Below are 26,666 nucleotides of genomic sequence, written 5' to 3' on the forward strand. Positions count from 1 at the left end.
TGCCCTCTGGTCTGCGGAGTTACTCTGGGCTCGGCCCTGAGCCAGACCCTTTTTTAATGTTTACCTCGCTCCCCTTGCTTTGCTCCTTTCCATATTGCTTGGCGAACAATATGGAGTAAAGGTTGCCTTGTATGCTGACAATTCCCAGCTTGTGTTCTCTTTTAGGGATCACTCTGAGGTAGCTTTCACCAACTTCAAACAGTGTCTAATTAACATCTCATCCTGGATGACTGACAACTGTTTGAAGCTTAATACAGATAAAACGGATGTGATGTTTTTTAATCTGCCATCCCCTCCATGAGCTGCTCTCTGGTGGCCATCAGAACTAAATCCCCCTCCCCTCCCATCTGCTAGAAATCTGGGGTTTAAATTTGATTCTACCCTCTCGTGCAAAGCCCAGATATGCCAAATCTCATCGTCATGCTTCTGGAAACTGAAAGCCCTGGGAGAATTCTTCATCTCCTACCAATGGACTGCAGGAAAATGGTGGTCCACGCATTGATCACCTCGCAACTAGACTATGCCAACAGTCTGTATTTGGGTCTCCCAGCTTATTTGATCATGAAATTGCAGGTCATTCAGAATGCGCCCGCGAGGCTCATTAGAAATGTGCCACTCCGTCACCACATTTCCCCCCATCTGCGCAGCCTTCATTGGCTGCCTGTTAAAAGGAGGATAGAGTTCAATTCAAGACTTTGACACTTGCCTATAGGGCTACCAGAGATACTGGCCCCCAATACTTGAAGCACAGACTTCCTAAATACAGCCAGACTAGGACTCTGAGGTCGAATCACCAGGAACTCTTAGTCATCCCCCGCTACACAAAAGCCAAGCTTGGTGGCTGATCGTTTGCTCTTAAAACCGCCTCTCTTTGGAACTCCATGCCGGAGCACCTACGAAAGGCCAAATCAAAACCTTTATTTAACAAGACTCTGAAGACCTGGCTTTTTGGCCTACCTTAGAGCTATCTCCACCAGTTACTACCACCCTGCACCCGCTGTTAGCGCCGGGACACCTCCGTTGGAAGTAGCTGTGCGCTCTACAAGTTGAAATAATAATAATAATATACCCAAAGTAGTATTCTCAGGGGTTCTACCTTGCTGTGTTATGTCTGACTTAGGATGACAGAAGGAATTACCCTTATACATAGTTATTATGCAGGAGATGGTAGTCCTGCTGAGTTTCCAAGAATCATCATGCATAATAGAGGAGGCTAGTTTTCAGGGAAAACCCCACGTCTGTTTAGCAGTACCGTAGCTAGGTAACGGGTCAGTCCCAAGAACTGTTATGTAGTGTAATGGTAGGGGAGAATATAGGTGAAAGGTTAGTTGACTACCTAAGCCTATATTGGGGTGCCTATATGAAGCATAACAGTGGTGACGCCGTCTGGCATAGATGTGGCAATGCCACGGTGTAGGAAATGGAGAGTTGACATAGCTTCGATCGGTGCCACCAATGTCAATAACTGAGCAAGCTGATTGGACACTGGCATTGCAGGTGGGAACCCCAAAGGGCCGTGCACCGGAGCCGACACAGATTCGACTACAGATCCAGAGGGCCTAACTAAAGCAGAGGGAAACCCCGCCGGCATGGATTCAGTCAAGGTTTCTCTGACCTCCTTGGGTCTGAAAAGCGCACCAGAAGGAGGTAGTGTCCCAAAGATGGCATGAAGGGCGGAATAGTACTCCCGCATCTTGTCCCGAGTAGCCCTGGTTGAGAGGTGCGGGGTAGACTCTCGCCCCAACTCCTCAATCGGAGGACAGGGAGGGGCATCAGAGATATTGTGCATACGTGGCAAAGCTTGGGAATGCCGCTACTTTGACCGCTTACGTCGCAACTTACCTTGGGCATCGAGGACGAAGTGCGCCCACGGGAAGGACTTCTGGAGTGGGCTCTCTAGTGCTCCCTGGAGTGAGAACGAGACAGTGAACAACGCGACAACCGTGCCACAAAGAGCTTAATTTGCCTTCCTGCAACGCCTTTCGGCAAAGTTGGCGACAGGAGTCTCACTCCTCAGAGTCATGGTGCTTGCCAAGGCACCACATAAAAATATTAAGAGGGTCTGTGGCCAACATCTGACGTCCACAGGACCCACAAGGTTTGAACCCAGAGGACATACAAAAAGGCACACTGTTCCGTTGACAAAGCGTCGTACTAGACCAAAAAACAACCTGAGGCACTGCTCTCCGGATCCCCATTGGAAGCATGGAAAAGGAAAAAATTACATCAGCGAGTCAGGGAAGGGCTTATGTGGACTCCGGGGACACCACATCCAGTGGACGATGTTGCTATAGAGTCGCTCGACATCCTCTACTAACGCGAAATGTTTCCGATCCAGTCTCATGACTGGGGAGAATTCAAAGTTAAGGAATCTGCGGCTAGATGTCTCTATAAGATCTTACAATTCCCACTCCAGTCTAAGCAACAGCAGGAAAAGTGTTGGACTTAGGTGGGGTAAAATGTACTAGTCCCACTCTAGTCTGTGCAACAGTTGGGAAAGCGTTGGACTACGGATGGGTTAAATTTACTATTTCCTCACCAAACAGCACAATAGTAGGGGGAAAGTGTTGAACTTCGAAGGAATCAAAATGTAATATTCCCACTCCAGTCTCTGAAACAGTAGGGGAAACATTGGATTTTGGATGGGTTAAATGTATTATTCCTATTCCAAACAGTGCAATAGTAGGTAAATTGTTGGACTTCGAAGGGGTAAAATGTATTATTCCCAGTCTGTGCAACGGTAGGGAAAGTTCTGGATTTAAGAGGGGTGAAATTTACTATTCCAATTCGAAACAGCACAACACTAAGGAAAGTGTTGAACTTTGGAGGGGTTAATTTTATTATTTCTACTGCAGACTAAGCAAGAGTAGTGAAAGTACTTAACTTGAAACACATTACATATGTGAGTAACCCCATAAATTTAGAAAAATTATTACATTTTCAATATAAAAATTAATGAATATGAAAATATATATGCATTGAAAAATCTAAAAGCAATTAATCAGTTTCTATAATTTCTATTCAATAATTATCAATTATAAATAATTGTTATTCAATTATTAATAAATTAACTTCCCACCCTATACCCCTACAAACCTATCAGCCCACACATAAAATATAACTAAAACATATGTATTCCATAAATTACATATTTAAAATCAATTAAATAATTAACAAATAATTATTAATTGTTAATTAAATAGTTCCTAACTTCCCACGCTATAACTTACAAACCTAGCAGCCTGCAACTAATATATATTTAAAATAAATAAATCCATAATTTTCATATTCACAATTCAATTAAATAATTAATGTACACATAATACTTATTACTTAATAAACTTTCCCCATGCCCATACAAATCTAACATCCTGCAACTAAAATATAAGTTAAATTAATCCTGATTCCATATTTTACATAATTAAAAATACATTAAATAATTATTTAACAAATAATATTAAATTGTTCAATATTACTTTACAAACTTTCCAGCCAATACCCCTATAAACCTACAGCCTGCAAATAACATAACAAAATCAGTAGTACATAATTTACATAATAAATATCAATCATATAATTGATTAAATATTTAATAATTAATTATTACCTAATTAATGCCCCACCTTATCTCCCTACAAACACAGCAACCCTCTATGACACTATAAATTACAACTAAAATGTAAATAAAAATTTCTGAATCACTTAAAATTTCATACTTAAAAACACATGATGTCACCTTTATCGGAAGTCGGTAACGCTGTTTGCAAAGAGTGATTCTATTGCAGACGTGACATCGCATTTTCAGTTTTCCACAGCTTGAGGGACAGCGGGGCCAAATGAGTTTCAAGGGGTTGTCACGCCGGTGCACTATTGAGAGACATTGGAGTAGACGGTCCTGAAGGGGTGGTGCTTTGGGTTTAAGCAGCCAGTTACTACCTTCACAGAAGCACAAATATAATCAGTGTTTAATTTAAGCCGGTGGCTGCAGGTGGGGGCAACCATCAGGCACTTACTTTTAGGGACCGGCAGCTATTTTTCTGCATCACAGTGCACACAAACGCGGGACTTACTTTTGGCAATTTAATTGAGTCCCGCGTTTGTACTGTGCCTGCATGCAGCCTGGGGTGGGAGCACAGCGCTTCTAGGCGCCTGTCCGAGGGAGGCTGCACACCGTGTGCTCCCCGTGCACTGATTAAGGGGGCGAGCATGGGCTGGGCAGTGCTGCTGCCAGCAGCCCCACCCCTGCAGCTACTGACAGGTCGGTGTCTCTGGCCCGGCAATGTCGGATTCGACTTTTCGGGCTCCATAAATAATTCCCAGCTCTGAAACACTTTGAAAGCACACAACGTCATGAAAGCCCTAGAGTCTTCACTTGGACATTAAACGTGGCCATGGTATATATTTAACATCCCTACATGCCTGAACATGTGAGGGAGCTATCTATGGTAGCAGACCTGCAGAAAGAGATTTCTTCCGACCCCAGCAGTTCATTTCAGCCTGCTGCAGTTACCGCAGGTCAGGGGTGGAGGCTGCAGCGCGGCCCAAGCCCCACTCCCGCCGCGTTAGTGACGTCCTCCTCGCTCCGACCGTTGTTGCCCCCCCCTCACAGCCTCGCTCAGAGGCCTCCAGGGCCGTCAATCAGTTGTAGCGCGCCAACGCTACCAATGACGGCCCTGTAATGGACTTTTTGGCCAGCCCTCGCCTTGCGATCAGAACGTAGCAGTGACGCGTTACGCGCTCACTGCTACGCTCTCGCCGTGTCGAGGACGAGGAGTCAATTCTGGCCTTTATTGCAGGCACAGTCAGGCAGCGCAGATTTTTCAGACTCAGACTAATTCATTTGAAAGAGGTGAGACGTGAGAGAGAATTTAGAAACCTACCTACATTGCGTTAGGTTTAGAATGATTGCACCACCATGAAATATTGATGCTTAGTTTTATATTTATTTACAAAGAGCTGCCAGCCCAGGCCTGCAGTGCGTCAAGTTGTTACCACTGCAGAGCATAAAACGTCTAGTTAACAAATGTGGCTTCTTAACTTCTGAGTACAAACGGTGTGTGTTTTACAAGTAGAACGGACATTGTTCGATGCTGTTCCTGCTTCCGTGCAAGACAATTTATGAACTGGGAGTGAATAGCTTTGTCATTTCGATCTGCTGAATGGGTACAATTAGTGTTCCTAATCTACATACATGTTTTATATGAATAGCTCTAAAATAGCTTGCTGTAATGCCTCCATGCTGTGCATTATTTTCGGTAGCATACTATGCCGTATAATCTGCCTCACCACACATAGAACGCCACATAATCTGTCTCGCCACTTAAAATGCATTTCTTAACTGTGTCCTTTAGTTAGCTCTGCCGCATAATCTGGTTTTCCACTGCTGCACAATGCCAGTGACCCTGGCTTTAAGCGGTCCAATGCTGCGCCGTATAAATCCCAGAAGGATGAAAGGGGCGTTGGGAGCACAGGGCATAGCGCCTGTGACTAGCAGCCTCCATGCAGGCGCTCTACCCACTGAAGTGTCCACCCAGGGCTCCTCCCTGCCAACCTGCAGCCCTTGAGTATCAGGAGGGCGAAGGGGGCACCCTTTGGCGAGAGGTCGCTGCCAGCCTCAGGGGGTACAGTATGACTGAACTGTACTTATTACCCGTACCCTGACAAGGCAGTGCATGTCAATAAACGTGTGGCACACCTTGGGCTCTCCTAACTGTGCCCAAGGAGACCCTTCTTGCATAATTCCCCGCCTCATGACGCACAATCTGCTAAGTGCAGCCAAACGATTAAAGATGGATATTTTTACGATTCTGCTGAATGTTCCCTAATGTCACAGAAACCTTTATAAATAAACACACAAACAACAGAAATATATCCACTGAGGACCCTCTGTGTGCTCAGTAATTTGGCGTCAGCGTGCCACATGTGTCCATGGCCCTGCCGCAGAAATTGCCACATATTTCCAGCAATCTTGATTAAAGGCAGTGGCAACACACACTCGTTGCTATCTGCCACACCGAGAGCGAGGAGCGAGCGCGCAGCATTGATTAGTTTACACAGAATATGTGACAGTGACAGGACAGCACAGCCAGGAATGTATGTGTTCCTGCACAGCCTGCGGTATATTACCGCTCAGGTGCAGACACTACCTCACGCCACACACTTTGCTGTCTGACGCTTCAGAGTTTGCCTGCCCTGAGCAGTGTGCACTGCATTCGCATGGTTAAGCCCACGGATGTGTGCACTGCATTCTTCCCAGGCATTGAGCAGACTGTGTCAATGAGCAAGCTACAAGCACTGTAGCCACCGTGTGCAGTTGTGCTCCATGCCCAGGCAGTGTGCTAGTTGTGTGCACCGCATTCCCCTTTTGTGTACACGGAGAAGGCAATATGCTGCTTTTCTGGGTTTGTCTGAAGGTAGCAAGCTGTGCCCTTGCCTTTCTTCGCCTTGTTTATGTGCATGGAGCAGGCTCTTTGTCTCTTTCCCTGGCTTTATGAAGTTCGGAGGCTGTCCCAACTGCTTGCCTGGTTTTTGTGCGTCCCCACACACGGAAGGAGGACTTACCCAGTTTCATTCTCAGGGCCGGACTGGCCGTTGCGGGCACCGGGCAATCCCCCGGTGGGCCGCAAGGGTGGGGGCCGGTTTTGGGTCCCTGGGGGCTGATTTTGTTACAGGGCCGTTTATGCAGCATAGCTGCAAAATCTGCCCCTGGAACAAAATGGGCCGAAAACCGGCCCCAGAAAAAGTGCTCAGACCTCCGGCCGAGCACTTTGCTGGGGCCGGGTTTGGTTCCCAGTCTGGCCCTGCTCATTCTCCTCCACGTGGCGAGCCTCTCTCTGGTCCAACGGGGTGCTCCTGCTCACTCTGTTTTTTTCCACCGCTCAAGTTTTTCTCCTTTTCCTTATCTAGCTCCCCACTGTATTTCTCTCATCCCTCTCGTTTCCCACCGGGGTCTTACTTGTCTTAGTTACTGTACTTGGAGCACAGCACTCTCTTCTTCTTCCTTTCTGTGTGTGGCCTCTTATGTTCCCTTCTCTGCAGTCCCTCACTCCTGTCTTTACACCGAGTGCAGTCCAGAACTGATGTCTCCTCTCCTGCTTTGGCACCTTTGGCTTTACTGCTGTCGTCGCTGTCTTTGCACCCTGTTGTATCTGAACTGTACCCCTTTCCTCTGCAAGGACACCCCTCTCTTCACCCTGCTCTTCCAGCCTCTTTGTTCTCTGATGTTTCAGTTCTCCGCTCCTACTTTGAAATCTGTTTATGCCCAGGCCCTTGTGATGGAGAGTTCTTCCGTGTTTCCTCTGCACCTTGATATTACAGATCTCCCTCCACTCCTTTCTTGGCACCTGTCCCTGCTCAGCACCTTGATATTGCAATCTCCCTCCACTCCTTTCTTGTCACCTGTGTATTCAACTGTGTAGCCTTTGACCATATATGAACAAAGGGGGGGACGAAAGGGGACAATGTTTAAAGGGGTCCAGTGTACCTGTCCAAAGAACATGTAGCAAAAAGGTTGTACAAAGTTCCCCTAGGTATAGGCCTGTAATAGAGTCTCTCTCCCGGAATAATTAGTGAAAGCAAGGGAGGTTTTGGGAAGTCAGCAAGTTCCTTGTCGGAACTAAGAAGCCTCACACAACCAATGAGCTGAATGACATGTCTCATTCAGCCTTTTGTGATGTTGTTTGCATCATCGGCTTCCTGCTCCTACGTCAAGCCGGCGCTGCAATGCCTGACGGGTAACAACACGTGTTACTCTTTTACGGAGATCTTTTGTTCCTTGCCGTGATTTGCTGGTGTGTGAGGGACCTAGTAAAGTGAGGTAGTGAGCGAGATGTGAGTTTAAAAAAAGTTGGGAAGTCCACAAAGTAACCTTTATTCGTGTGGCTAACCACTTTATTAAAAAGTGCAAAGAGGGGTATTGAGGACCAAAATAACTATTAGTATGGCCTCATTTCAACCCTCAGACATGGTCAACATGTTTCATGCCCTAAAGGCAATTCTTCAGGACCAGATAGTGCTCATAAACTCATTAGGTGCCCAAAGGTGAGCTAAGGGGTAAGGTTTATACAACCTGGTGGGTCTATGACTGGAGCAAGCTAAAAGTACTGCATCACCGTCAGACCATTGCAAACCCAATATCAGTCTGCGCGGCTTGTTCCTGTGGGGACTACGCTAGCGATAACTGCCTTAGCGACGAGAGGACAGCGCCATTCAAAACCTACCCCCACACACTCAGGCGTGTGGTTACACGCAGAACAGCCGAACTGTTACACGCGGAACTGTTCCGCGTGTAACCCCACGCCTGAGTGTGTGGGGGTAGGTTTTGAATGGCGCTGTCCTCTCGTCGCTAAGGCAGTTATCGCTAGCGTAGTCCCCACAGGAACAAGCCGCGCAGACTGATATTGGGTTTGCAATGGTCTGACGGTGATGCAGTACTTTTAGCTTGCTCCAGTCATAGACCCACCAGGTTGTATAAACCTTACCCCTTAGCTCACCTTTGGGCACCTAATGAGTTTATGAGCACTATCTGGTCCTGAAGAATTGCCTTTAGGGCATGAAACATGTTGACCATGTCTGAGGGTTGAAATGAGGCCATACTAATAGTTATTTTGGTCCTCAATACCCCTCTTTGCACTTTTTAATAAAGTGGTTAGCCACACGAATAAAGGTTACTTTGTGGACTTCCCAACTTTTTTTAAACTCACATTTCGCTCACTACCTCACTTTACTAGGTCCTTCACACACCAGCAAATCACGGCAAGGAACAAAAGATCTCCGTAAAAGAGTAACACGTGTTGTTACCCGTCAGGCCTTGCAGCGCCGGCTTGACGTAGGAGCAGGAAGCCGATGATGCAAACAACATCACAAAAGGCTGAATGAGACATGTCATTCAGCTCATTGGTTGTGTGAGGCTTCTTAGTTCCGACAAGGAACTTGCTGACTTCCCAAAATCCCCCTTGCTTTCACTAATTATTCCGGGAGAGAGACTCTATTACAGGCTTATACCTAGGGGAACTTTGTACAACCTTTTTGCTACATAGCCTTTGACCATGTCATGTATGTGCATGTAACTTGCATGATCGAGGTAACTATTAGCAGCAATACTACGTGTCTCTCGGACATCTTTCAAGTCCTCACCGTCCTTTTTCCGCAGCATCCCCCCCCACCCCCTTTCAAGGGGCGGCAATCTGAGGGATAGCCCCGGGCGCCACAAGCTGTAGCTACGCCCCTGCTTTAAACTGGCTAAGCACACAAACGAATAGGCAGGGACAAGGATATGGCTGGAGCAAAATAGTAGGGCACTGCTGTTGGCATAACCTTATCGCATACAGTTCCATAGAATATTGGTGCCCTGGGCTCAGCTCGCCCATGCTAAAGGCCGGCTTTGGCTGGTGTGTGCATCACCGTACTAAAATACATTAGTCACGCATTTGCATCGCCCCTTGACCACCCTGAGCATGCTCCATGAGAAGCTGCATTTAAGTAGGGTGTGCTACGGAAGGAGTGCTCTATGAAGAGTACCATGTGCGCTGTCTGACACATGCACATTCTGACCATCAATCACCCAAATTCATCAAGGCACAGTCTATGTGTCTTCTGTGTTAGCATGGTGGTCATAATTTGAATAAAACTACTCTGGACCAGCAGTCATTAATCACCCACGTGACATAAAGCAGAGCCTACTACCACGTGTGTTCTCTGTCGGGCAATCAATGGATGCAGCCTCAGGGACAGCGTTGGATGAAGGTTGGGTGGCACATTACGGGATTGCCAGAGAATGCAGTGGCCCTGTTGGCTCCCATACACTTTAACACACTAAGTCGCTTTACCGAGGTTATGGTGTTTTTTAGGTCTCGGCCTGGCGTGAGCAGCGCACTCACTTATCTTGCCATGCTGAGGGCTTCTTGCAATCAATACAGATTCAAAGCTTTTGGAGGCGGAGTTAAAGCCCCGCCCATCTTCTTCATTCGCTGGCGTCAGCCTCCATGCAAAACGCAGCCTCACGATTGAAAAGGAGGCTTCTTAGTCCCTCCTTGTTACCTCCCTGTCCACGTTAGGCCCCGCCCACCGGGATTGGATCTCTCACTTGCGGCGTTACACACTCTCCTTTATTAGCTGGGACGCACTATATTTTTTGCACCCAGCGTGCTCCTGTTGCCACCTCCCTTGGGCCAACAGCTTGTTTTTTTTTTGGTAATATGCTTTAGTTTAGAGACATCTTTTTGAAATAAAACACATTATTTATACACTATAACACACTGGCTTTCCAATGCAACTAAAGCATATTATAAATAAATAAAGCAAACAGAAACACGCAGCGTTTGGATGGAAATGTGATGGAATAGATTTAGCAGCCGGCTTTACTACTTCATATTTGCCACTCTATCTGCCTGCTGTATGTTTACATTTAATAACAGCGCTGTTTTTTTGCAGAGCATTCCTGCTCTGTTCCGCCTAGGTTCTGTATACTGTAGTATGTCATCAGTTGCAATGCAGCGACTAACAATGACTAGCTTCCTATTGTTGCAAGCAGACCTCGCACAACCTTTGTTTGAGCGTTAAATTGGTCGTGAAATCAAGAATGTTGTCGCAATTTGTAGTCAAATATTCATTTGTGCTACGCTCCGTATTCAGCACTTTATCTCCCCGACGCCTGTTTTTTTTATTACCGGCGCAATTTTTTGTTTACTTTGTTTCCTGCTCGTATTCCAAGCTTTCTGCCATAATTTGCACTTTATCAACCTGGCATTTTAATGAACCTAAAACATATTATAAATAAAGAAAGGGAACAGGAACACGCAGTGTTTAGATGGGAATGTGACGTAATAGGTTTAGTGGTCGACTTTAACCCCTTCCATGCTGCCGTCGGCCATTGGCCGACGGCAACGCTACCTCCCTGGTGCTGCCGTCGGCTAATGGCCGACGCGGCCCCGCCCGTTTTGCGGGAGTGTCACACTTCCGCAAAATCGCGGGCGCATGGGAGGGGTTAAAGCTCCGTATTTGCCCCTCTGTCTGCCTGCCGTACGTTTTCATAAATTTCCGGCGCTATTTTTTGCAGAGCATTCCTGCTTGTGTTCAGACCTACGCTCTGTATATTGCACTATGTCTGGATGCTGTTTGCTTTATTTTATGACCGGCTCAATTGTTTGTGTGTTAACTATTAGCATTCACAAATACGTTTGCCTTCCTCAACCCCAACGGACCTCCCAGGGATAAACTAAACTGTTATAAGCACTATCCCTTTCATGCTTGCTTCCAGATCCCGTAGGTTCCCTTTTAAAACATACATACATCATAAACCACAAGCAGTGGCAAATGCACAAGGTTTCGTCTATGTGATTAATAATATTTTTTGTTGTAGAATGTTCTGGCTTTGTGAACAGCTGTGCAAGATAAAGAAACCCCTTAAAAGTGCTATGCTTGTTAATTGAGAAAGGCAATACATTGTGCAGTAAAAGGTGGTAATATAAAAAGCTAAATTATAGCACTTGGCTAGCATCGTGATAATTGGTCATCATAGGTAGTCAGACTTGCACAAATGCTAGAAGCTCAACATAGTCTGAGAGGAGCGCATCAGAAACTAAATAAAGACTAGGTCGGAAATTATACAATGTGCTAATATGCGTAGCGGGCAGTACTTTAAATAATGTGCTTAAAAAGTGCTGAGGGAAAATGGCCAAATGTACAGGTTTAATAAGTGACACGGTTCACTAACAGTCATGAGACATTAAAGCTTACTAATTAAGCACACAATACAAACAAGCTATTTGCTTTGCTAATGGTATTGTATAGCACAGCAAATGGCTTTAACTTAATGGCGAGACCTATTGCATTTCTGAATGCTTGTTTTTTATCTCACTCTGAATACAGAATTTAGGACCAAGACAAAAACAATGCCTGACTACACCCAGTCAGAAGGACAACTAATGGAGCTACGAGTTCAGTGGTGGCTGCTTAAACAGCCAAATGGATCTGGGGGGGCTGCACTTTGCGTGTTGCTATTCTTTTCCCTCAAGGCGGCTGCCCCTCTTTTGTCCGCAGTCATGCTCACTAACTGCCATTGTCGGAGCAAGGCAGGAGGTTTTCAAAGTGCAGCCTAGCCCTAATTAGCAGCCCCCTGTCGCCAGGGGACATACCCGCCAGATGAAATTAAGAATCCCACCCGCCCTCTACATGTATTTGGTGGAGGTCACTGGTCTGGCCATGCCGGTCCGGGGGGATGGCTGTCCTCTGTAACTGGGCTCAGCTCTCTGACAGGGAACAGTGTTGCAGTGGCAGCGAGTGTACTTCACTGAGCCCAGGACCCTGGACAGAGAGAGCATCTTCTGCTGCCTAGCGTGAAGTCCGAGTGAGACAGCACCAGCAGCATTGAGGCCACAACAACCCTGACAAGTACCACACATCAGGAGTTACACTAACACATTTCAGTGTGTTGCTCTGCATCACTCCACTGAAATGAAAAGTCATGCATTTATAGTGCCTCCTCAGCTGTTCTGGGTGCTCTTACCACTGTGTGACTGAGTAAGCTGGTGGAAGCGCAGGGTCCGCGCACCTTCCGGCAGGCTCGGGGGCTGGCTCAGCTGAGCTCGCTTTGGCTTATGCTACCATTTAACCCATTCCCCCGGCACACCGGCTGGGCATCAGCACTGACGTCACAAGAGTCAGTCTGATTTTGCCCCATGACACAACAAGGACGGACTCTTTTTACACAGAGATACACCTTTAGGCGAGTGGTCTGCGAGCAGGGGGGCACTATATATAAATCTGTGCCACTGACCGCAACACAAGTAGCAGAATGTTAACAGCAAATTTAACCGGAAAAGTTACGCTCAGGCTGAGACTCCATAAGAGCAAGAAGCGTTCAATAAAAGCAGGAATACCTAATAACATTAAACTTGAGCACTACACTCGGCCGAAACACAGTTACGCTTTGGAACATGCTATCCTGACTTAAAACTAATTTATTAGTTGCTTGTATTAGCTTTGGGTTCTAAAATTGTTTTAAATTTGTAAAATTATGCAGACAAGGGGCGTGGCCTGCCTTTAGGCTGCAGTTCCTGTAACGTGCCCGGGAGCCTTGTGGAACTGCCAGACCTCAGTCGTTTATTTATTTATTTATAAAGTGACAGGAAGTCTAATGCTGACAGAGACGGTGGAGAAAGTCGTGATTGGCAGAAGGGACAGCAGACAACGATTGGTGTGTGTTATGTTGCTGGTTTCCCAGTGGTTCCACCAAATAATGGCAACCCTCTCTTCATTAAACAAATAGTTGATGAACACAACAAATACCGTTGGCAAGTCACACCAACAGCGGCCGATTTGCTCTACCTGGTGAGCAACCCTCAATGATAGTTTACCTTGATTTCCATTCAAGTTTGCACTGTGTGTTTTTTTAAAGACACGGGCAGTACAGAACTGGAAGTACATCCCACAACATGCTAGGTTTTCACAGCCTGAATTTCCTACCATTTTGTACATCTGATGTTAGCCAAGACCTTTTGATTTACAAAAATATATATCTGTACAATGTGCTTATTTAAAAGGACTCTTGGCCAACTTTCTTCATCCATTGGCCTGTTTGTGTAAATCACATTTTGCATCCTCCCACTACAGCATACAGTATGGGGAAGGGGACCATATCTGCCAAGCTTACGTGTGACATTTAGAGTGTAATTATGAGTGACATCTCACTGCCTATGTGTGTACTTTGAGCCACACTGTATTGCGAGGTCAAGAAAGCAGTTGTTTACATTAAATAAGGTAATATATGTAAGGGGCCATTTTTTGTAAAATGTGACAAACTTGAATCGCATTAAAACAGATGCCATGCTCGAGAAGTGTTGCGAACACTACCTAGCCCTATCCTTACTGGGCGAAGGGCTCCACAAATGTTCTTTCCACTCTGTAAATGTGGACCCGGTGCTGATAAAGGATTTACTATACCACTACTGATTATTATTGATACTATGTCAACAATAAATACACTTAGCAGCAGTTAGTGGCAGCCTGCAGAAACAGACCTCCACATCTGCAGATATAAATCGTTCTGCTTATACTTGTTGTTTGTCTTCTCCTTGCAGAAGTGAGCCTTGAAAGTGAAGGGGAATTTTTTTGTCTGTGGCTGTGACAGGCCTAGGGCTTTATTTCAAGGTGTGTTAGTAGAAAATCATGGGAAATCTTTTTTCAAGCAGTTTTCTTTTTTCCATAACTACTTCTTGTAATAATTATTTTGATAAAGGACAGAGAATGTACCTCAAAACAAATACACAGCACTGCTCTTTGGCACATGATTAATTTTTGCAGACCTTTTTATTATTGCAGTTCCAAGTTCTTAGAGTGTATCGTTGTTTCAATGGGTGAAATTCCTGATATTTATGTTTCCTTCGTCTTCATTGCTTGATTTTGCTCGCGGGAAAGTGTCACTCATAGTCGTTGAATGTCACTCATAATTGCATCGAAATTATGAAAATGTCACACATAAGCTATCTGAAACACTGGCAGCTTTGTCACAGCAAATAGATGGCGATCAGACAACATTTATGACTTGCTGCTACAGTAGAAGCACTGAATGCCAGTCGACTTACAGCTCTGTGCGTCTTACAGATTTAGAGAGTTGTTGCTTGCCTACTACAGCAGCAGCACAGTGACGCCAGCACCAGCGGCATTGAATTGCAGCTAAATTTAACAGAGCAGAGCAACCTGCACTGCTAGAGACCACTCTGACAGCTCCACAATTTCCTTGTGGTAAGTGGCCAGTCCAGGATTTAGGTGTGAAGCGGTTTAGTATAAGGCTTTGCTCCAAAGAAGTGGCCAGTGGGAGTCACCCCTGGTCTCAGGTTTTTATTATTGTGGTGGGAGGAGTGTGCTTTGTGCTGACTGACCAACGTTGCTGCAGCATTTGGGCCAGTCCAGGCCTGGTTGCAGCTTCTTGTTATTATGGTGTGGAGGAGGGGTCGTTATAAGTGCAGGTCACTTGGCTAGCCAGCCCAGTTGGTAGTGTAGCCTGTCTGGCTCTGGAATGTGATACTCATGGTGTGACATTTGTGTGGGAGGGTGGCTCTTAGTCTCACATAGCACCAAGGATTATAATGTTGGGGATCTCCATATGTTGCATATTGTTCACTTCATGTGATTTGTAACACTGTGAGTCCTGACTTTTTAAACCAAAACACTTTGCATGCTGGGACTTGTAGTTTTCTATTTCCTAACATACAGTATGGGCATACAAATACCAGTATGCAAACTAAACCTAGTTAAAAAAAACAGGAATTGTGATCATGTCCAGGCACATTCTTTCCTGAAGGAGAAAGTGGGCTGTTTCCTCACTGCACTACTGGAGTTAATGAAGCTGCAGGGCATGCCTCACCTCGAGGACAATGGGTTGGTGAGAAAATGTAGTTCGAAATCCCATTGGTTAAAGCAATCACTGGAAATGTCTCTGTGCATGTGCAGGAGAGAGAGAGAGAAAAGGCAGGCCCAAGGGAGATAGTGACTTGTGTTTTTGAAGTGCTACGTGGTCCCAGCCTGTGACTGAAAACATTGTCAATCTGAAAGTATTACTCACAGGATAAGACTGGCTGCCCCAAATTGTGCAGAGATTGTGTTTAATATAAAACAAGTGCTTGGAGAATCTATATTTTTTTGTAATACACAGTCAGACTGTAACTAATGTAAACCTTCATGTGCCCGTTAAAAGAAAGGCACTCCAGAACTTAACTAGAACCACACCCTCGCATTACCTCTGAAAAAGAATATATATGTGTCACCACCGTGAAGGTTCAAGTGACTCAATCAGACAATCACCAGACATTACAGTATGATCAGCTAAGAAAATGGCAGTGTTAGTGACCTTCTATTCCAGGAGCTTTGCAGCAGTTTCAAGAACTTTGTAGAGTTTCTCATTGCTGAAAAGAGTGTAATTTCTGATATTTATCTCTTTCTACTGACTATCTTTTAATCGTGAATGTGTCACTATAAATGTTACACATTTGGTTGTTGAATGCCACTCAAAACCACACCCAAAACATGAAAATGTCACACATCAGCAGTCTGAAAACTTGACAGCTGCCAAGGAAGATCTGGCCGAGGGACGAATCTGGGTTATTGGATAATATAATACCTAACTGTGAGCAGCCCGCACCATCTACTGCATTATCTCTGCTGCTACAAAGGGGGGTCTGCGCACACTGCCCTGCTAGACAAGGGGTTGATCTGGGGCGCTCCGCAGGGGCTGGTCGGCCTCCCTACGCGAAGGGCACATATGCCCGATTGCCCAAACACTAATACTACACTACTGTTGGTGTCTCTGTCTGACCGAACCACAATCAGTACCCACAAAGGGTGCCAAGCCTATTAGCACCCCAGACCCCAAGTGGCAGCTACCTGTGGTAAGTGCTGCCTGGGTTCTTGTGATTGTTGCTGGTTATTTTTATTTATTTATTTTTAAAGGGGGTTCTATAATTGCCAAGTGCGCTATGTTCCGAGCTACTATTGTTGGCTCCTTCGCATGTTGCACAATGGATGCATCAGGCCTGTTACAAGATTCCCATAGTGCATCTGAGCTTCAGAATCCAGATACCTGAGCAGGTGTAATCAACCATACTCTGGTTATGGCCCGTTTGTTGAATAACAATGCATTTACTGCAGCAGCAGAGTGGAGGTGATAAGAAGTGATATATAATGGCAGGTGGGATCCTATAGTGACTATAATGTCTCTTCTCCCTGTCTGTCATCATAGCACCAGTACAGATCAGACTGCAATAAGCACCAGCCCCCGGGCACAATTGCAGCATGCTGCTCACTCACTCAGTCAAATATTCTTTATTCGGTTAATTAAAACCACTCACTCACATCACTCCTCAATGGCTTCTCACTGGTTTCCTCAGTCCTTCTTTCTTTTCCTGACCACTGTGACTACAGGATGCAACACGCGGGGCTCGCATGTCGCCATCTTCTCACGCTTTATGCTCAAGCCACCCACTGACACATCCCAAGGACCAGCGTGAGCATGACGATGCAAAGGACAAGCAGTGGGAACAAGCATGCAGGGAATGGTCATGCGTGCATCTGGCCATTGTCATGGCCAGGGGATGCAGAGCAGCGCAGAATCTTGTTCATGTCTCCTGAGGCAGTCTTTAGTTCCAGTCAGAAGACTCCGAACAGAAAGCTGACTGAGCTCCTGCACAAACCAACTAGGAGGACCCATAAGGGTCCAACATTCTTTACCCCACAGAGTTTCCTTTAGCTACTGGAACCTAGACCAAACTTTGAAGGTGAGATGTGAATGGGGTGTCACGTGTGCTAATTAAACGTGAAAAATAAATGTTTCAGGTAGAAATCAGGAGTGTGTGTGTTGTATACCAGGAGAGAGAACTAGCTGATTCCCATCTAGTGGCTGAATGGCACAATGTGAACTCAGAAGACCTAGGAATTTTCCTGGCTTCTCCCCTTCCCCAACCTGCTTGATCCTAGGCAAATATACGATTTAACTGTGCTGACTTTTTCCACATTGCATGTGATGACAGCACGTTGAACTATGTTAAATTCAGGGTGTGTGCTATACAAGCACCTCTATTGTGTCTGATTTAAATAGACTATAATGTTGCTCTCCATGCCCTGCTAAATACCCCACATATTACATCATTCATAGCATCTTCTATGACATCATGGATAATATCATTGTAAAATTTGCAATGAAATTAATAATAGGAAAACTGTTCATGGCAGAGACGAGAATTATAGTTACCTTAGGGCATGAGTTATGGTTACCAGCGCTAACTATCACTGCTGAATTTCTGAGGTTGTGTACGTTTAAAACATTACGTTGTCACTGACCTTTTCACTTAACTATAACGTTACTTTATCCTTTGTTTTTGTACATGAATTTCTAGATTTTTCTAAACATAAAGTAATATTTTGTTAGCGTACGTAAAGCCAACCCTCCACCATGCGCAGCAGAAGCCTGTGAGAGCGGGGAGTTGGCTGCAAACCCCCCACAGACAACGAATCACACGCCGCACACAGCCCCCTCCCTGAGCCAAAGGCTCATGCCCTGCATTGAACCCTGTGCAGGCAGCCAACAACCCACTGCGCACGGCCTTTGGCCGTGAGCAGCAAGGGTTGCGCTGCAGTGCCTGGCGTGCGGCCAGGCACTGTGACCAACCTCCCTACAGGCAGCCAACCCACCTTCAACTGTCCATATCTCTTGGCTTCTACAACACACACTAACATTCTATTACATAATCCACTCCCTGCATTCCTGACATCAGCACAGACGTTCAGTGAATAGGAACATACAGGATATCACGGTTACCTTTTGCTGGCCCTCACTGGTATTAGCCACGCAGACCAAACATAAGAATCTACAGCAAAGTAGATTAGAGATACCTCAGTTCTATGAAAATGTGCAAGTGCTTTGGCAGGAATCTTTACACAAAATAGTTTTCATAATGCTAACAACCATTTTCTGTGAGAAGCCATCAACTTGGTGCAAAAAAGCACACAGAAGCCGAGGGCCTTCTCCCAAGAATACATCAACAAAACTCATTGTTAGGTATTGTGCTTTCCCACTTCACTCTGTAGGCCCTGGTTGGGAGGATGCCTAACCTCAAAATGAGATATAAAATGTGACATGCCCCTAGTTAAACATATCTCTAGATATGATTTGCAGAATGTTGTTTCCTGAAATGTATCATAGTTCAATGCCAGTGAGCTAGACCTGTCCCTTCTAGCTGCTCTTCTAAGCTTCTGGTGCTGGCTGTCATCCTCAGCTCTGTCGATTGCATTGCGCTTAATTAAGACAAGATTGTTCCATAAATGTCAACATCTTAGATCCATCAAGGATTCTTCTCATATATAATGTCCATGGAATTGCAACAGCTCCCTCGTAGGATGCCCCCTCTGCCATGGATCTAATACAAACACCAGAAACAAGGCTGCCAGAGAAATGCTAGGTCTCAAATCAGGTATCTTAGAACATTGTTTTCAATGGCTTAATGATCTTTGATGTTGGTACAGCCACATAACTCTGCACCATAGATGTGTATTTGGAGATTTGTGCTGACAGGGGGGCTGCCAGTCATGCTTGCTGGAGAAGTGTGGCTCAATGGTTAGAGCGGCAGACCCTGATGCAGGGTTCAATTCCCCGCCTCGGCGGGTCTTGGGCTCAAAAATTCCACGGACCTGATAATTCTCGCCTCGGTGCCTATTCCAATTATGGAGTCCCACTCTGCAACTCTGGGCAATAGCTTGCTTAATCTCCACAACGGCCCCCACAACGCTAAGGATGCCTGGCCTCCACCTTGGGGGTGCCCAGGAGTGGACACCTCACAGGGAAAGCCAGGATGGGTTCCACAGCGGTATTCGTACAAGCGCCTTGAGACCCTTGCGGGTGAGTAGTGCGCTATACAAGTATCAATTTACATTTACATTTACAACACTGCTTTGAAGGTGCGGGTTAATGTGCCAGCAGCGTACTCTGCATGAGAGGACCAGTAAAGCTTTCAGTTAAAATGAATACCAAAGAAATTAAAGTTATTTGCATATTCGAGAGATTTTTCCGTTAGGTGTAGTCTCGTTAACATGACTTTGTTTAAACAAATCTACGAATTAATGTATTCGTTGAGAGTTCCGTCACAGATAGAGGCACAGCATCATCAGCAAAAAGTAATCTAGATATTTGTGTCTTTCACATTATTGGTGTGTCAAGACCAGACTTCCCTAAATAAACAACGGCATCGCTTAGAAAAAGACAACATGACCGCATCACTAGAATGCAGCCCTGGTGGATGCCCTGTGATATTGGAATGCTTTCATAGCAATCCATGTTGGGCCGTAGTGTGCAAGGGCAGTTATTACAGTGTTCGCACCCTTTATTGAAACTTCTAATGTATTTTCGATGTTGAGAAATGACATAGTTTAGGCCTGTTAACGTGGTGAAATGTGGACTTTGGATCTGCAAAACATGTACATGGCAGAACTTGTGTACTTGAACATATTGTGTGCAAATCAAGTGCAATTGTATTGCCTGGTCAGATGTCCTGATTCCCTGTCTAAAGCCAGCTTACATGTTGGACAGGTTCCCTTCTGAGTCAATGAAGTCCTGGAAACAGTTAAGTAATACTTGGCCAATTATCTTATGAGTGAAGAAATTGGCCTACAATGGTCTGGCTTGGCTCATATACACTTCTTACACACAAGGGCAATTATGGCTGACTACCATGAATGAGGGATGGAACCTGACTCCAGTGAAGCATTAAAGACTTTAGCACCTGGGCCCACAATGTGACCTCTATACGACCTCTGACACTAAGCATCCAGGAAGGCTGGGTGCAGAGTTTTGCCTTTCCCCACTCATACTTCGATGGGATTGCCTCCAATGCACACAAAGCAACCTGACATTAGCCTTTTGTCACACCAGACCTACTGGAGCCTTGACAGAGGTTGGAAAGAACTTTTCAGAACTAGCTGTGGGGGGGTAGGGGAAGGTGTTATCCCACACACAAAGGCTGGCACAAGGTATACGTTTTGGACCTCCTGAGCCACTCATCAGTCCCCCCCCGCTGTACCTGTGGACATTACAAAGGAAGGACTGTCTTGTCACCAGAGGACTGTCTTGTTACTACCTGAGGATTGCCCTGCTGCTTGAGGACTGCCTTACTCTCTGAGAAGGGAGACTGGGCACGCTCTCTTCCTCTCAGGCTAACGTGAGTGAATCCAGTTGGCTGGCCTCCTGTCTGGGCTAAAGGGACACAACAAGCTCCAGAGACCTCCCTGCAAATGCCCAGCTCTCTTGCTGAACTGGACCTGCAAGTGGACCTGTCTGATCCCCGCTGGCCTCTGCTGAAGTTAGCTCGTGACCCAATAGAGATGCCTCCCAGGTACTCGACCTTTGGCTGGTATCAGCTGACTTTCTCCTGATAAGAAAGGTGAAATCCTGATGTTTTTGACTCTTGGCAACCGTGAAAAGGCCCCCTCACGCCAACACTGTGACCGCGATGACCTTCAACAAAGACCTTAAACTCCACACAGGTGAATGACTGCCCTCCCTTCCCCTGTGCTGCTGCCAGATAAAAACACCATAAATGATCTAGGTATCCAAGAGACTTTAATAGCATTACAGTGTCATGTGTGTAATTTATAGGCCCATGGTTCATGTAGTAGGAAATCCATAGGGGCTTACAAGGAAATGAAATGTGCCAATTAGGTGTAGACCAATTTTGCCATGTTTGAAGGAGAGTGTACAAGCACTTTAGCAATGGTAAAGCACGTAGGGTCCTAAAAGCAAACTAAAATGGGTTCAGCAAAGGAAGGGAGCAAAGGAAAATGTCTGGGGGAGACCCTGCAGAAAGGGGCCAGGTCCAATAGGCAGGCACTGTCCGTGACTGAGTACCTACAGTTCTTTAATTAGAAAAGTAGTGTACCCTTACTTCTCAGCAGGGCTAAAATACATCTAATGGAGAGTGTCTACACATCTCGGGAGCAAACAGGTACTCTAAATAGTGAGTACCTGCATGTCTATATTTGCATTTAAACCACTGGTGTGCAGTTTATGAATGCCATTTAGCCAGTCAGTCAGTCAAAATAGCTTAATTCGAGATAAACTCATAAAAGCAAAAGGAAGACATCCGTGATTCATACAGAATTACAAAATTACAAGATAATGAGTTAAACTGTACATGCTTAAAAGAAATATTAAAAGAATCATGATCTGGACAAATGGAAGAATAAAAATTCATTTTCACTAATTGCAATAGGATACAAATCATTTACTATGAAATTAAAAACTACTAATAACAGATTATAGCCAATCAAATTACATGGTCAGTCTAAGTAGATTAGAGTTATTATTCAGAAACACTCAGTTGCCTCCGGATTGAATGCTGCCTTAACACCCAGACCCATCTTAAGTATTTGGCTACCGCTATTGAAATGAATGGCAGAGTACTGGTGCATATGAGCCTTTCTGCGAACACTAGCCCCAGAGGTAGGAAAATCAGTGCAAAGAACACAGGGGTGTCTGGCATTATTCGCATCAGGTTCCAGTCTCATTTGTATTACACTAATAGTGAATAATAGTGTGCTATTCACTATTAGTGTAATAAAAGGTGGAGCAGCAGGATCTGGAATGGTCCTTCTCTGGCCCCTCGAGTAAGAAAAATAAAATGGGTTTAAATTGTGTTCTGCGTGTGCAGAGCGTATGTGTGAGCATGTACGATTGTATGTGGGATTGTGTGTGTGAGAAAGTGAGTGAGTAAGTAAGTATAAGTGAGTCAGATTAAGAATGAGTGAGAGAGTGCGAATGAGTGATTCGGGGTAAGAGTGAGTGCAAGAGACGGAGTGAAAATCAATGAGTGCAAGTGTGTTCTAATGAGTGAGCGAGACTCAGTGTGAGTAAATGAAAATGAGTGCGAGTAAGCAAATATAAGTGAGTATGACTGAGAATGTTTTGTTCTGCTTTTAAGTCTGCTGGTGGACCTGACATGCTTCTTTGGTTATAGAAGAACTCTTAGCAAAATGCTGGCACTTGTATACTGGAGGCAACACTTGCACTTGGGATACCCGTAGCAAAATGCTAGTGCTGGCACACTGTAGGTAAATGTTGGCATGGGGCACCTGCGGAAAAATGCCAGTGCTGGCATACTAGAGGAAATTCGTGGCACCTGTGGCAAACTGCTGGCACTGGTACATTGGAGGAAATTCTTGGCAGAAGGGAGAACAACCATAGCATATGTCAGAGGGCCACCCATAACAAACTGCGGTCTTCGACATGCTAGATGTAACTTTTGGCATAAGGGTCCCCCATAGTACATGAATAGGAGTATTAGCAAAATGACTTCACTGGCACAATGTATGCAATGTTTGGGAAAAAGGGGCACAGAGGGCAAAGTGTAAGCCCTAGCAATGGAAGTATTTTTTTTTTACATATGGAGGCACCCATAGGACATTTTAAAAACATAATTGGGTCAACTCATGGGGACGGTCTGGTTTCATTAGGTTGACACACTGTGAAATGTTTAAAGGGTGTCTTTTCAGACCATATGGCAGCTTTGCAAATTTATGTGAAAATTGCATGTTAAATGCACTATTAGAGCACATTATTTCAAAATGTTCTCTGGGGAGAGAAGCCCCCACCCTCCAATCTACCCTGAAGGATGTCAGACTCCCTTTACTTGCCCACTACAATTCAGGTAACTGTTCCTTGACATATCATGTCTGAACCTTTATATAGATGATATCCAAAATAAATTTGTTTGTGTTGTGTTGATATATTAATCATGCAATTATTATGGACTTTCAGCAATGTTAATTATTGTGATGTCATCAGGATTAAAGTCATTTCACATCACTGCCTGGGAAGGTTTATGGCTAAAGGTCATATGATGTTACTTCCTGTGACACTATTAAGGTGAAAGGGTATATGATGTCACTTCCACTACACCTGCCATTTAGGTGGATTGAAGTCCATTATTTGAAATCGGAAGTCAAATCAAATCAAACTTTATTTCGATTGAATTTACAATCATAAAAGTTCATTATAAAAAATTTGCAACAGCTAAAAAGACAATGTTGACTGGTATATACAGAAACATAAATTGAATCATTCTAAGAGTCATCTGTACAATGATATCCTGTGTGGCGAAAGAGTACGAGTTATACACACAATAAACAGAAAATTTAAGATGCAGAAACAGTAAATTGAGAGCGAATTTTCAGGCAAGCCTTTAAAAAACATGCTATAGATTTGGCAACATATGGGGTATCTAAAAACTGTAATGCCAAAAGAGCAGGTCTGCATCTTCTCAGCCCGAATTGTCGAAGTAGTGGGACCAACCAGCGTTTACGCGGGGTCTCATACAGGCTACAGAATAATGTTACGTGCAAAGTAGACTGAATGGAACAATCGTCACAGGGACATCTGCTTAATTCGCGAGACCAATCTAAGGGCTCAGGGAACGTGACAAGACGATAAAAACAGTCAAACCGAAATCTGGTTAGAACATATCTGTCATAGTTTGATAAATAAAAAGACAGATATGGTTGAATACCATAGGAGGATTGTGCCATCATTAAATGGATATTTGTTTGTTTGCCGGTTTCAGAACACAAGCGTAATTCTCTTAAATGGGTGGCACATAGGTTCTTCAGAGTCTTTCTTGGTATGGCCGTTAGTGAGACAGGATTAGTGAAAAACGCTGGGCAATTCAAATCATTCAAAAAGTTAAAAACATACAAAAGCCAGGGAATCCTTTTCCAGTGAGCCAATGTCAGGCAATCGGTGATTAACAGCCGAGTAAGGAGGCATTGCTCCTTAGTCCAAATACGATGCCAGAGGAGGATCGGTTGGTATCTAATGGTGTCAGAAAGATAATCCCAACCAAGCTCAACATGGCTACCGTAGTTAGGGGCACTGCGAGGAAGAGCTAATATATATTTCAGGAAATCATTTTCTATTACTTGGAGTTCAGTAACAGGAGCATAGCCCCACACGCCCGCTCCATAGGTGGCCACACTCAGGCATTTAGCTTGATATATTTTCATTAATACAGCAGGAGCGGGTTTACCCAATTTCCGTGAAAAAGAGGTCAGCGCCGTTGTAGTGCGCTGAAACTGCAGTGTCTTACTGGAGGTGGCAGGTTTCCAGGACATACGGTCGTCGATAAGGATACCTAGGTATGGATATTTTCTAGCATTTTCTAGCCTAGTATTGTCAGTGTAGAGAGGTTTGCATTTTTGAGCTTTCTTACCGATTTGCATAACAAAGGTCTTGGATTTATTAACTTTTAAACCAAGAGAAAGCATATATTGACAATACTTATCCAGTTGGAGCTGGAGTTGAATTGGTGTTCTCGCTAGAATGACTGAATCGTCGGCATACAGTAATGCGGGAATTGGCCGGGTGTTTATGCAGGGAAGATCCTTATTGTCTGCCAGCATCGCTTGCTCCAATCCATTTGTATAAATATTAAATAGAAATGGAGCAAGGACACACCCCTGCCTAACGCCTTTTGTGATGTTGAAAGAATCCGATAGCTCACCTTTTATGCCGTACCTCACACATGCTTTGGCATCCGAATAGAGCTCACGAAGGAATTTCAGAAGTGGAGGATCGATGCCCAAATTATTCAGAATCTCCCATAATTTTGTGTGAATTACGCAATCAAAGGCGGAGCTTAAGTCCACATAGACCAGGTAAAGCTTGCCGCCTTTAGCCCAAGCATATTTGCCCATGAGTAGTGTCAAGTTAAGGGCCTGCTCAATAGTACCCAATCCCTCTTGGAACCCGAACTGTAGGTCTGTTAAGATCTTCTTCTCTATAGCCCAATCCTGGAGACGTTCCAAGATTAGTCTCCCAGCGACCTTACCCAGCGAGTCCAAGACGGAGCTGGGTCTGTAACAAGCCGGGTTGTCACGTTCTCCCTTTTTAAAAATGGGTAGGAGCACAGAAGAAGACCATGAATCAATAAGACCGATTTGTGAAGCTGCAGACATAACTTGCATGACAATTGGAGCCCATAAGTCTAGATTGCTCACAAAGATATCAAGAGGGACTCCGTCCGGGCCTGGAGCTTTCCCGGTCTTTGAGGAAGTCAGTGCAGCGGTCACCTCCACAAGGTCGAAGTGGAGGTCAATATGATAAATATTATCCTTAGAGATGACTGCCTCCTCGGAACTGGTGGAGTCAAGTGTTGAAGGGGAGTCCCCAAAGATCTCTGAATAATGTGTTACCCATTTTTCAGCGGGAACAGCCACGTCTAGGTGGCGGACAGCTGTATCGTTCGCTAAGAAGGGGGACTTAACTATTCGCCAAAACGACGTAGGATCCTTGTTCCTTGCACTCTCATGCAATTGAGCCCAAAGGTTGTTTTTTAGTTCCTGTTTACGAGTTTTTTGGGCCAGCTTGTAATTCTTTCTTAATGATGCTATTAAGGCCAGGTCTCTATCTTGGCTATGTAATGCTCGTTTAAGTGCACTAAGGGCCTTGCGGCAATGGGAGTCAAACCACCCCCGGGAATCCTTATCATTTTTCTTGTGTTGGCGAGTCAGCTCCAGCCGAATAGCTTCTAGGATGTTAGCAAAGCTGGAAAGGATCAGCTGAGGAGAAGAGGACACTTCCAGGCAGTTTGATATTGAAGGAAGGTTTTTTTGGATAATGCTACTAGTAACCTCGGTAGGGTTAATTTTTGACCATTTTACTGTAAAACCATTAGTTCTACTCATCTCCAGAGAGTGCTGTGTTAAAAGACTGTCCTTGGGGTGGATAGAGGGAACTGAGTTAAATATAATAGTGATGCTGTTAGAGTAATGATCACTAGAAGGATCAGTACCGATTGTAAAATGTTTTAAACGGGTGTTGAAAGTTTGCGAGCAAAGAATATAATCAATAGTAGTAGTGAGACCTCTGCCGTGAAAGGTCGGCTTAAACTCAACGGCAGGACACACTAGTTCATTCGCAAATTCGAGGGCTAGTGAAAAAAGACAATTGTTAAAACCAATCCCGATACTAGAGTGAGAAAAGTGAGTGATGGGAAGATCATGCTCGTCTTGGAGCCCGCAAATACCTTTTTTATAGTCACTGCATAAATAAACATTGAAATCCCCACCCCACACAACATAACATTGCATATGTGAGTTCTTAGCCTTCTGATCTTGCAAGTATGAGGAGATTT

At 44.9% G+C, this 26,666-nt stretch overlaps 1 protein-coding gene across 4 annotated transcripts in view; it reads left to right on the forward strand.

Annotated features, from left to right (window-relative positions):
- Window positions 1–26,666, forward strand: part of B4GALNT1 (beta-1,4-N-acetyl-galactosaminyltransferase 1) — a 702,884-nt gene that overhangs the window by 133,405 nt on the left and 542,813 nt on the right. The window contains exon 1 of one of the 4 annotated variants that reach the window (XM_078688950.1): window positions 4,748–4,849. The exons of 2 other annotated variants lie outside the window; for them this stretch is intronic. The gene's annotated coding sequence lies outside the window, so the exon portion shown is untranslated. Of the gene's footprint in view, window positions 1–4,747; window positions 4,850–26,666 lie in introns of those variants that run through there. One more of the 4 variants, XM_078688948.1, reaches the window with a different exon arrangement.

This window comes from Lissotriton helveticus, chromosome 1_1 (genome assembly GCF_964261635.1).
Source record: "Lissotriton helveticus chromosome 1_1, aLisHel1.1, whole genome shotgun sequence".
Lineage (NCBI taxonomy): Eukaryota > Metazoa > Chordata > Amphibia > Caudata > Salamandridae > Lissotriton > Lissotriton helveticus.